Raw genomic sequence first — 8,678 nt, 5'->3', positions numbered from 1 at the left:
GAAAGGTGTTATTACTATATCTCTGATGCAGTTGAAAAAGAACACGTTTTTGGTTATATTTTCTGGAAGCAGTGCTGACATTCTTTTTCTCCCAAGTGTATGGCAGATATTTCATCAGGTCTTCATTGACCTATATTATTTATGTGCTAAAAATCATTGGCTTTTTCACATATATTATAAAGACTTCTTTGAGATTTTTTAATTTTAGTGGACTTTATTTTATAAAATTACTTCACTGTAGATATATCATATTATTTTATTCTCTGTAATCATATCTTCCCACATTTTGCTTTATGGGATTTGGTTTGCATGGTACTTTAACAGCCTTCCTAGGACTTCCAGTTACAATGCAATACCCCAGTGTTTCCTCGGAACAGCTAAAACACCACAGACATAACAACAAGAAACAAAGACAGACTCTGAAAAGTACAAAGAGGAAGACAGCTTGTCTAGGGTCTTTAGGAATTGAAGAGTGATACTATGGTAAATTTACTGGATTTTCTTATTGCCTTCAATGTATCCCAGGTGATGGACTGTAGAAGCTTCCAATACAGAATCTCAATTAGGCACAGACTTCAAGGAAATCCTGTTCTCTCCCAGCCAAATGAACAGGAGAGGATGACCTAACCACACACAACCGCTCAAAACCCTTCTATGGGAATAACCAAGCTATTCCAGACAACAAAGCTATTCCAGACAACAAAGCTATTCCAGACAAACACCACAGAGAAAACTACTACAGTGGTTTCTGTGGAGCCATGTAGAAAGACAAGCTTCTCCCAGATCAGTGATGCTCTGATTCCCTCTAAAGGCAGAGTAGGCATCTAATCTTTTCTTACCCACCTGGCATGAACAGAGGACAGCATTCCAATTCCCTAACCAGTGTCAGCAGAGTCCAGTAGCAAGCTGAGCCTCCAGGTCAACCCAACGACAACAGTTTTTAAAGAGCCAGATCTAAGTAGGGTTCATTGCACTGTGCTTCTTACCTGCCCTCCCCACTATCCTACGTTATCCTGTCACCAGGCTCCAGTGGGGAGTTAAGCATCTACCACCACCCAGCCTCCTAGGCACTGAACAGTTGAAGTGAACCTAAACCAGTCAGCAATCTGCTATTTCCCCACGCCACAGCTCAGCAGTATCCCAGTTTAGCAACAGTACCATCTACAACTGCTCCAAAGAACATGAAATGCTTTGTTGTACATTAAAACAAAACAAAACAGATATGGGATCTGGCAATCTCTGCTGCAAATAAAGGAAGGAGTAGTAAGCACACACCTAGTTATTTCAGGCAAAGACCGCGAGTCAAAGCAGAAGATGAAAAAGAAATTTTAGAAGAAGCAGGGGAAAATCAGAACTAGACCTAAAAAGAAAGCGTGATAGTTGAAGTGATAACCAGTGACACTAGTTTTAGTAAGTCAAAATTATTGCCTCTCTAATGAACACTACTGTGACCTACCCTTTAAAGAAAAGTTCTGGTGAAGAACGAAGAGTAAAGTGTAATGTTGAAACATATATGTAAAGTATGCTGAAACATACAAAACACTGGTGAAAGAAATCAAAGCAGAAATAAAGGGAGATACACTATGTTCATGGATGGGAAGACTGAATACGTTGTGTTAGTTTTCCCTAGCTTGGTCTATATATTTGATGCAATTCCTATCAAAATCTCAGCAAGAATTTTTGCAGACAAAGCAAACTTACATCCTTGGATAGCTAAGACAATTTTGAAAAAGAAGTATAGAGTGGGAGGAATCCATCAGCATTTCAAGGACTTACACACAGCTAAAGTAATCATGACAGTGTGGTATTGGCATAGGGATAGATTCATATAAAAATGGATCCAAAGAGAAGGCCCAGAAATAGAGCCACACTGGTATGGCTATTACCAATTGATACATCACAAAGCTGGCAAACACAAATCAGTGGAGGAAGAATAGCCTTTCAACAAATGGTGCTAGGGCACCTGAACATCAATAGGCTAAAGAAAAAAAGCCTTAACATAAACCTCACACTACAGAAATTAACTCAAAATGCTTACGAACTTGAATGTAATATAAAATTATAACACTTTTTATGAAACATTTTAGAAAAAAATCATAAAGAAAATTCAAGCCTCTTAGGTGTAGCAAAGGGTTATTACATTTTATACCAAAGGTGTAAGACATAAAAGGAAAACTGATAAACTGGATCAAATCTAAATTTAAAACTTCGCTTTGTGAAAGAACTTATGAAGAGACTAAAAAGCCAATCTGCTACAGAAAAGAGTACTTTTCCTTCTGATAGCTGGGGACAATGGGAGGATCAGCTGCAGAGAGCAGTAGCTTCTCTGCTGAGAGCAGCAGCTGCAGCAGAGAGCTTCAGAGACCTGCAGAGACATTTAAAGAACTTGCCTGCAGAGAGAAGACACCCTCTCCAGGTCCTCCTTTCTGCTGAGAACTGAATGCTCCAGTGCCTAGGAGGTTGGGTGGTGGTAGATGCTTAACTCCCCACTGGAGCCTGGTGACAGGATAACGTAGGATAGTGGGGAGGGCAGGTAAGAAGCACAGTGCCTATAGAGAGGAGCTACCCACTCCTCTGAGCTCTTTTAACACTAAATAGAACTCTTCTTCTTCTTCACCCTTTGCTTTTCTGTGTACCTCATTCTTCCTGCATGCAGGACAAGAACTTATGCAAAGGCGCCATGGCCAGAGGTTTCCTGCCAGAAAAGTCAACATCTCAGTGATCCTGTAACAATAGCACCGAAATTTCTGTGTTGATATTTATCATGTTATTTCATTGATGTGCAGGGCTTCCTATTTCTTGCCAAGATGAGAGATTTTTATTTTCAAGTTACTCATTTGGGAGACTACTAGGAGAGTCTGGATCTTATTATGACATTCTATTTTTCATGTGTAGCTGGCTTTGTCTGAAATCAACCTAACAGAGAAAAGGGTTTGCTTGTCAAGTAGGGGCACAATTCCAATTTCCCTTTTTCTCTTTGACACAAAAGGCAGGGCTCCTCATTACTGACAAATAAATATCCAGATTCTAGCTTCACCCTAGGCCTTACTTGTACCTCCCCGTCTAGGAGGGGAAGGGTGTCTTGTTACTACATGGCGGGGTTGAAAACTCTAGCTCTTTACTCTGCCTTCTCCAATTCCACTCCAGCAGGGGATTGGGATGCTTCATTACTGCCTGGTACAATGGATGTTCTGACTTGGACTTTGTTGTCCTGGCTAGGTTTTTTATTTTCCTTTGTTTTGTGCTGTGTAGTTTGGCTAAAGTAGGACGGTTATTATAAAAATTATCTTTGTCTTAGTAAAATGTTCCTTTCCTAGCCTTTGGCTATAAAAACTGGGCTTTTGGGGGAAATTTTTGTCTTGGCTTACTGCAACCTCTGCCTCCTGGGTTCAAGCCATTCTCTGGCTTCAGTCTCCAGACTAGCTTGAATTAAAGGTGCCCACCATTATGCTTGGCTAATTTTTGTATTTTTAGAAGAGATGGGGTTTCACCATGTTGACCTGGCTGGTCTCAAACTCCTGACCTCAGGCGATCTACCTGCCTCGGCCTCATAAAGTGCTGGGATTACAGTCGTGAGCCACCATGTTTGTCTCAATTTTATTTTTCTTTTTAACATTCTTCATGTTCAGCATTTAACCGTGTATATCACAGCACCCTCTGAAAATACAGTTTTGAGAACTAAAATGTGGTATATATCTTAACATCCTGTGGACATGGTTTAAAATAACTGAGAAAAAGTGAGAAAATACTGAAGTATATAGTGTGTGTTAACGTTTCTCTAGATTTTCAGTGTGTGTGTGTGTGTGTGCACATCTATTCTTTTTGTGCCATCCTAATTTAGGCCCTCATTTGATTTATGCCAGACTACTTGAGAAGTGAGTTATTACTCTTTTCTAACTCCAATTCCTTCTTTTTCCCTTGCCTGCTGCCGTGGTTTTGATATATAAACATACGTATGTGAATTAGCCAATGTTGACTGTGGACTTAGAAACCATAAAATCATGAGTGTGCACCCTCATGGCCGGATTGACAGCATTATCTGGCGAACAGGTTTGTTATTGTGTGAGTGGGCTTTGGAACAAAGGGTGAGTTTGGCCCTGATTTTCTGTTTATCACATGTCCTTTATCGTAGGATGCCCTCCTGCCATGTTGCAACATAGAAAGAAGATCTCACCAGATGCAGCCCCTTGGACTTTCCAGCCTTCAGAATAATGAGCAAAATAAGTCATCTTACAAATTACCCAATCAGTGGTATTGTGTTGTTGCAGCAGCAAATGGACTAAAACACTCTATTATTTCTTCCTCTTTTTTTTTTAATTAATTTTTTTTGCACACAAAAACAATAAACATTTTCTAAAAATACATACAAACAAAAAGATGCATATCAAACATATTAGGAAGGTTGCACATGGGAAGTCGGGGAATAGAAATGGGGGGTGGGAGTTAAAATAAATGAGAGAGGGACTTTATATGGATCAGTGATAATAACTCAATCTTCTATTTGACAAAGAAGAGGGAGAAGGAAGAGGAAGAAAAAGAAAATGGGATAAAGGATCAGAAAGGGAGGAAAATAGAAAAAATTAGAGTATGACTCCAGGGTAGACCTGTTTTGTTGTCACTGAGTTGGTTGGTTGGTTTGTCTGTTGTATTTTTCATGTTTCGCCAAGTTGGCCAGACTGGTCTCGAACTCCTAGCCTGAAGTGATCAACCCGCCTCGCCCCCCAGAGTGCCGGGAACACAGGCATGAGCCACCACGTCCAGCCCCCACATTGCTTCTGGCCTTCGTGGTAGACCTCCCAGACCGGGCGGCCAGGCAGAGACGTTCCTCACTTCTTCCCAGACGATAGGTGGCCGGGCAGAGGAGCTCCTCACTTCCCAGACGGTGGGTGGCTGGGCAGAGGCGCTCCTCACTTCCCAGACGGGGTGGCTGGGCAGAGGTCCTCCTCGCTTCCCAGACGGGGTGGCCGGGCAGAGGCGCTCCTCACCTCCCAGACGATGGGTGGCCGGGCAGAGGCGCTCCTCACCTCCCAGACGATGGGTGGCCGGGCAGAGGCGCTCCTCACCTCCCAGACGATGGTTGGCCGGGCAGAGGCGCTCCTCACCTCCCAGACGATGGGTGGCCGGGCAGAGGCGCTCCTCACTTCCCAGACGATGGGTGGCCGGGCAGAGGCGCTCCTCACTTCTTCCCGGACGGGGCGGCTGGGCAGAGGCGCTCCTCACTTCTTCCCGGACGGGGCGGCCGGGCAGAGGCGCTCCTCACCTCCCAGACGATGGGTGGCCGGGCAGAGGCCCTCCTAACTTCCCAGACGATGGGTGGCCGGGCAGAGGCACTCCTCACTTCCCAGACGAAGGGTGGCCGGGCAGAGGCGCTCCTCACTTCCCAGACGATGGGTGGCCGGGCAGAGGCGCTCCTCACCTCCCAGACGATGGGTGGCCGGGCAGAGGCGCTCCTCACTTCTTCCCGGACGGGGCGGCCGGGCAGAGGCGCTCCTCACTTCTTCCCGGACGGGGCGGCCGGGCAGAGGCGCTCCTCACTTCTTCCCGGACGGGGCGGCCGGGCAGAGGCGCTCCTCACTTCTTCCCGGACGGGGCGGCCGGGCAGAGGCGCTCCTCACTTCTTCCCGGACGGGGCGGCCGGGCAGAGGCGCTCCTCACTTCTTCCCGGACGGGGCGGCCGGGCAGAGGCGCTCCTCACTTCTTCCCGGACGGGGCGGCCGGGCAGAGGCGCTCCTCACTTCTTCCCGGACGGGGCGGCCGGGCAGAGGCGCTCCTCACCTCCCAGACGATGGGTGGCGGGGCAGAGGCCCTCCTCACTTCCCAGACGATGGGTGGCCGGGCAGAGGTGCTCCTCACTTCCCAGATGATGTGTGGCTGGGCAGAGACGCTCCCCACCTCCCAGACGGGGCGGCGGCCGGGCAGGGGCTGCAATCCCAGCACCCTGGTAGGCCAAGGCAGGCGGCTGGGAGGCGGAGGCTGCCGCGAGGCTAGACCACGCCACCGCACTCCAGCCCGAGTAACACCGAGCACCTGGTGAGCGAGACTCCGTGTGCAGTCCCAGTACCTCGGGAGGCTGAGGTGGGCCGAGCACTCGGCAGCAGGAGCTGGCGACCAGCGTGGCCAAGATGGCGAACGCGTGCCTGCAGGCAAAGGAGAAAGAGCAGGCAGCGGTGGCGAGCGCCGGCAGTCCCAGGCAGTCCGCGGCGCGGGCAGCAGGGAGCTGAGTAGATTGCAGCCTGGGCCACAGAAAGGAAGGAAGGAAGGAAGGAAGGAAGGAAGGAAGGAAGGAAGGAAGGAAGGAAGGGAGGGAGGGAGGGAGGGAGGGAGGGAGGGAGGGAGGGAGGGAGGGAGGAAGGAAGGAAGGAAGGAAGCTTATTTCTTCCTCTTTAGATAATTAAATAAACTAGCTTACAAAGGGCCATGTCAAACTTCCCATCAAATGATAAAAAAGCCCGTATATTTTTTTTAATGCGGTACAGTAGCCTGCCACTAAAACAAAGCCCCATTTTACTCCTAACCATATTTTTAGAAATAAAGGAAAAGCAACCATAAAGGTCAACATGTAATTTTATTGTTCAGTAAGAGAATTGCAGGAATTTTTAATGTTCTTGTCAACATAAATTTCAGTCTCTGTTGTCATGCATAATCTGGTACTCTTTTGTTGGAAGATCAGTTGTAACTAGGGTGATATTTTTTCCAGTAAAGATGGTTGAAGAGCTGGCCTGTAACGAAAGGCAACTGATGTTTCAGCTATCGCAGTCATTTACAACCACAGGTTGCCTGCTGGTAGCAGGTTAGAATGAGAAGGCTCATTGGCTAATACCTCAGGATATCTGGTTGGAAAAAGTAGATGGTTTCACTATCAGCCCCAAAGGAGGGAGATATGATGTAGTATTGAGAAGCTGTGGTTGTAACAAAATTCACAGTGGGGCCATTTGCTTACATGTCGGTGCTATGAGAGTGCATATGAATATTCATCAATTGATTTAAAATAGCATGTTGATTTGTTGTAATTTATTCTGATTGTCCAACTGAGGTTGAAATGGAAGAGGAGGGAAACCACTTCTAATTGGGTCAGGTGAACCAGTAATTCCCTGGCTGACAGAAGATTTCCTTGTTAGAGTCATATTTAAATTTGTAGATGTTGAAAATGAACTTTCTTCACTAGCTTCAGCAGCTAAGACAGAATTATGTTTATCTGTGTTAGCCCCTGCTCTAAAGTGTTTCTTGAAATATTCAGAGAAGTAGATACAAGAGAAGCGTTTTTAATCCTAATTCTTCTTTTCGTACTTACTAAAAGTTGGGGACAGCCACGTTTGAAATTTGGATGATAATACAACTTTAACTAAAACCAAGGAGAAGGTAATTCAGTGCCATTTTAAACCAAGAGACAAGTAACAATAGCAAACATAACACATACAATCTCAGATTTCTATTTTATCACACAAAGTTAATATCATCAAATAATGAATGAACATTGTTTACTATTTTAAGAACATGCTTGTTGAGAAAAAAAACACTCAAGTTTTGAAGCCCTCAAGTGAAAACATGTTGTACATTTAATAGTAACATTTCACTAAGTGGCTTTGGTATCTTTATTTGGAGTTCACTGGTAAGACCGAATGTTGTTAGCAACATTTCTTAAAACCTGAAAGTTTAAACTGCACTCAATAATTTCAAAACAATTAAGTAATTTTTACCTTAATATTTGATATAATTTTTAAAATCTGATCTTACTGCATGTATTAACATAGTTACTGATATATAAAATGAAATTACATATATACTCAAAGTGCTAACTGAAATATTTTGAATACCTTGCTTAAAACAGAAATGTCTTTTTCTTCTGCCAGAAAGTTGGCTAGAGAAGCAGATCTGTGAAAATTCTGTTGAATTTTACTAAATCCATAAAGGCTGAGCTGTCAAATTAAGCTTTTCATACTGTCAGTTTGAAATATTCTGTAAGGAGCCTTTATTTCCAAGTTTTCTTTCTTGAAGAGTTCTTCATTAATCACTATGCAAGTTTCATTCTTATCCCATGAATTAGACTTGAATTGGTCACTTTCAACTATTTTCCAAAGTTTACTGGGAAAGGTCAGAGAAGGAAAATCATTATCTTTATCTGGCTCAGAGACATAAAGTGTAATGTGGCCTTTTTATCAAGGATCCTTGTGGCAAAACCTGAAAATCGTTTATTCAGTCATTGACCTTAAGTCTGAATCCCCAGGGATTATGTGTTCACACAATGGATACCCAGAGGAGGCTTCTGAACCAGTTGATTCATCTTTAGGAGAAACATCTTGAGTTTCTGCAGAAACATGTGCCATCTCAAATAAGTAATTCTTTAGCTACTTTTCCAGCCTGCATGCGTTTCAAGACTGCAGCTTCAAATGCTGCTTAAGTAGTCTACTCAGGTAAAGTAATCTAGGTCACCACAGTGGTTTCCAACCTAAGTAGCAATGGCATCACAAGAGGACTTTGGTCACCTAGCAACAAACGTAAAAATTTGGCCAAGAGTGTTTACTTCCCAGTCTCAGAAATGTATCTGGTAAAAATAAAATATAGAATGATTACTTACACAGTTTATTCTGCAAAAGTTTCATGCCTGCAGAATCTTTTAAATTAATAAGGAGGGCCGGGCATTGTGGCTCACGCCTGCAATCCCAGCATTTTGGGAGGCC

At 44.3% G+C, this 8,678-nt stretch overlaps 1 pseudogene; it reads right to left on the bottom strand.

Moving 5' to 3' along the window:
* Window positions 1–6,546: 6,546 nt before the first annotated feature.
* LOC129462565 (heat shock transcription factor, Y-linked-like) lies at window positions 6,547–8,389 on the bottom strand (annotated as a pseudogene).
* Between the last annotated feature and the right edge of the window lie 289 nt (window positions 8,390–8,678).

Source organism: Symphalangus syndactylus, chromosome 14 (genome assembly GCF_028878055.3).
Source record: "Symphalangus syndactylus isolate Jambi chromosome 14, NHGRI_mSymSyn1-v2.1_pri, whole genome shotgun sequence".
Classification (NCBI taxonomy): Eukaryota; Metazoa; Chordata; class Mammalia; order Primates; family Hylobatidae; genus Symphalangus; species Symphalangus syndactylus.
This window is presented reverse-complemented; position numbering and strand designations above follow the sequence as displayed.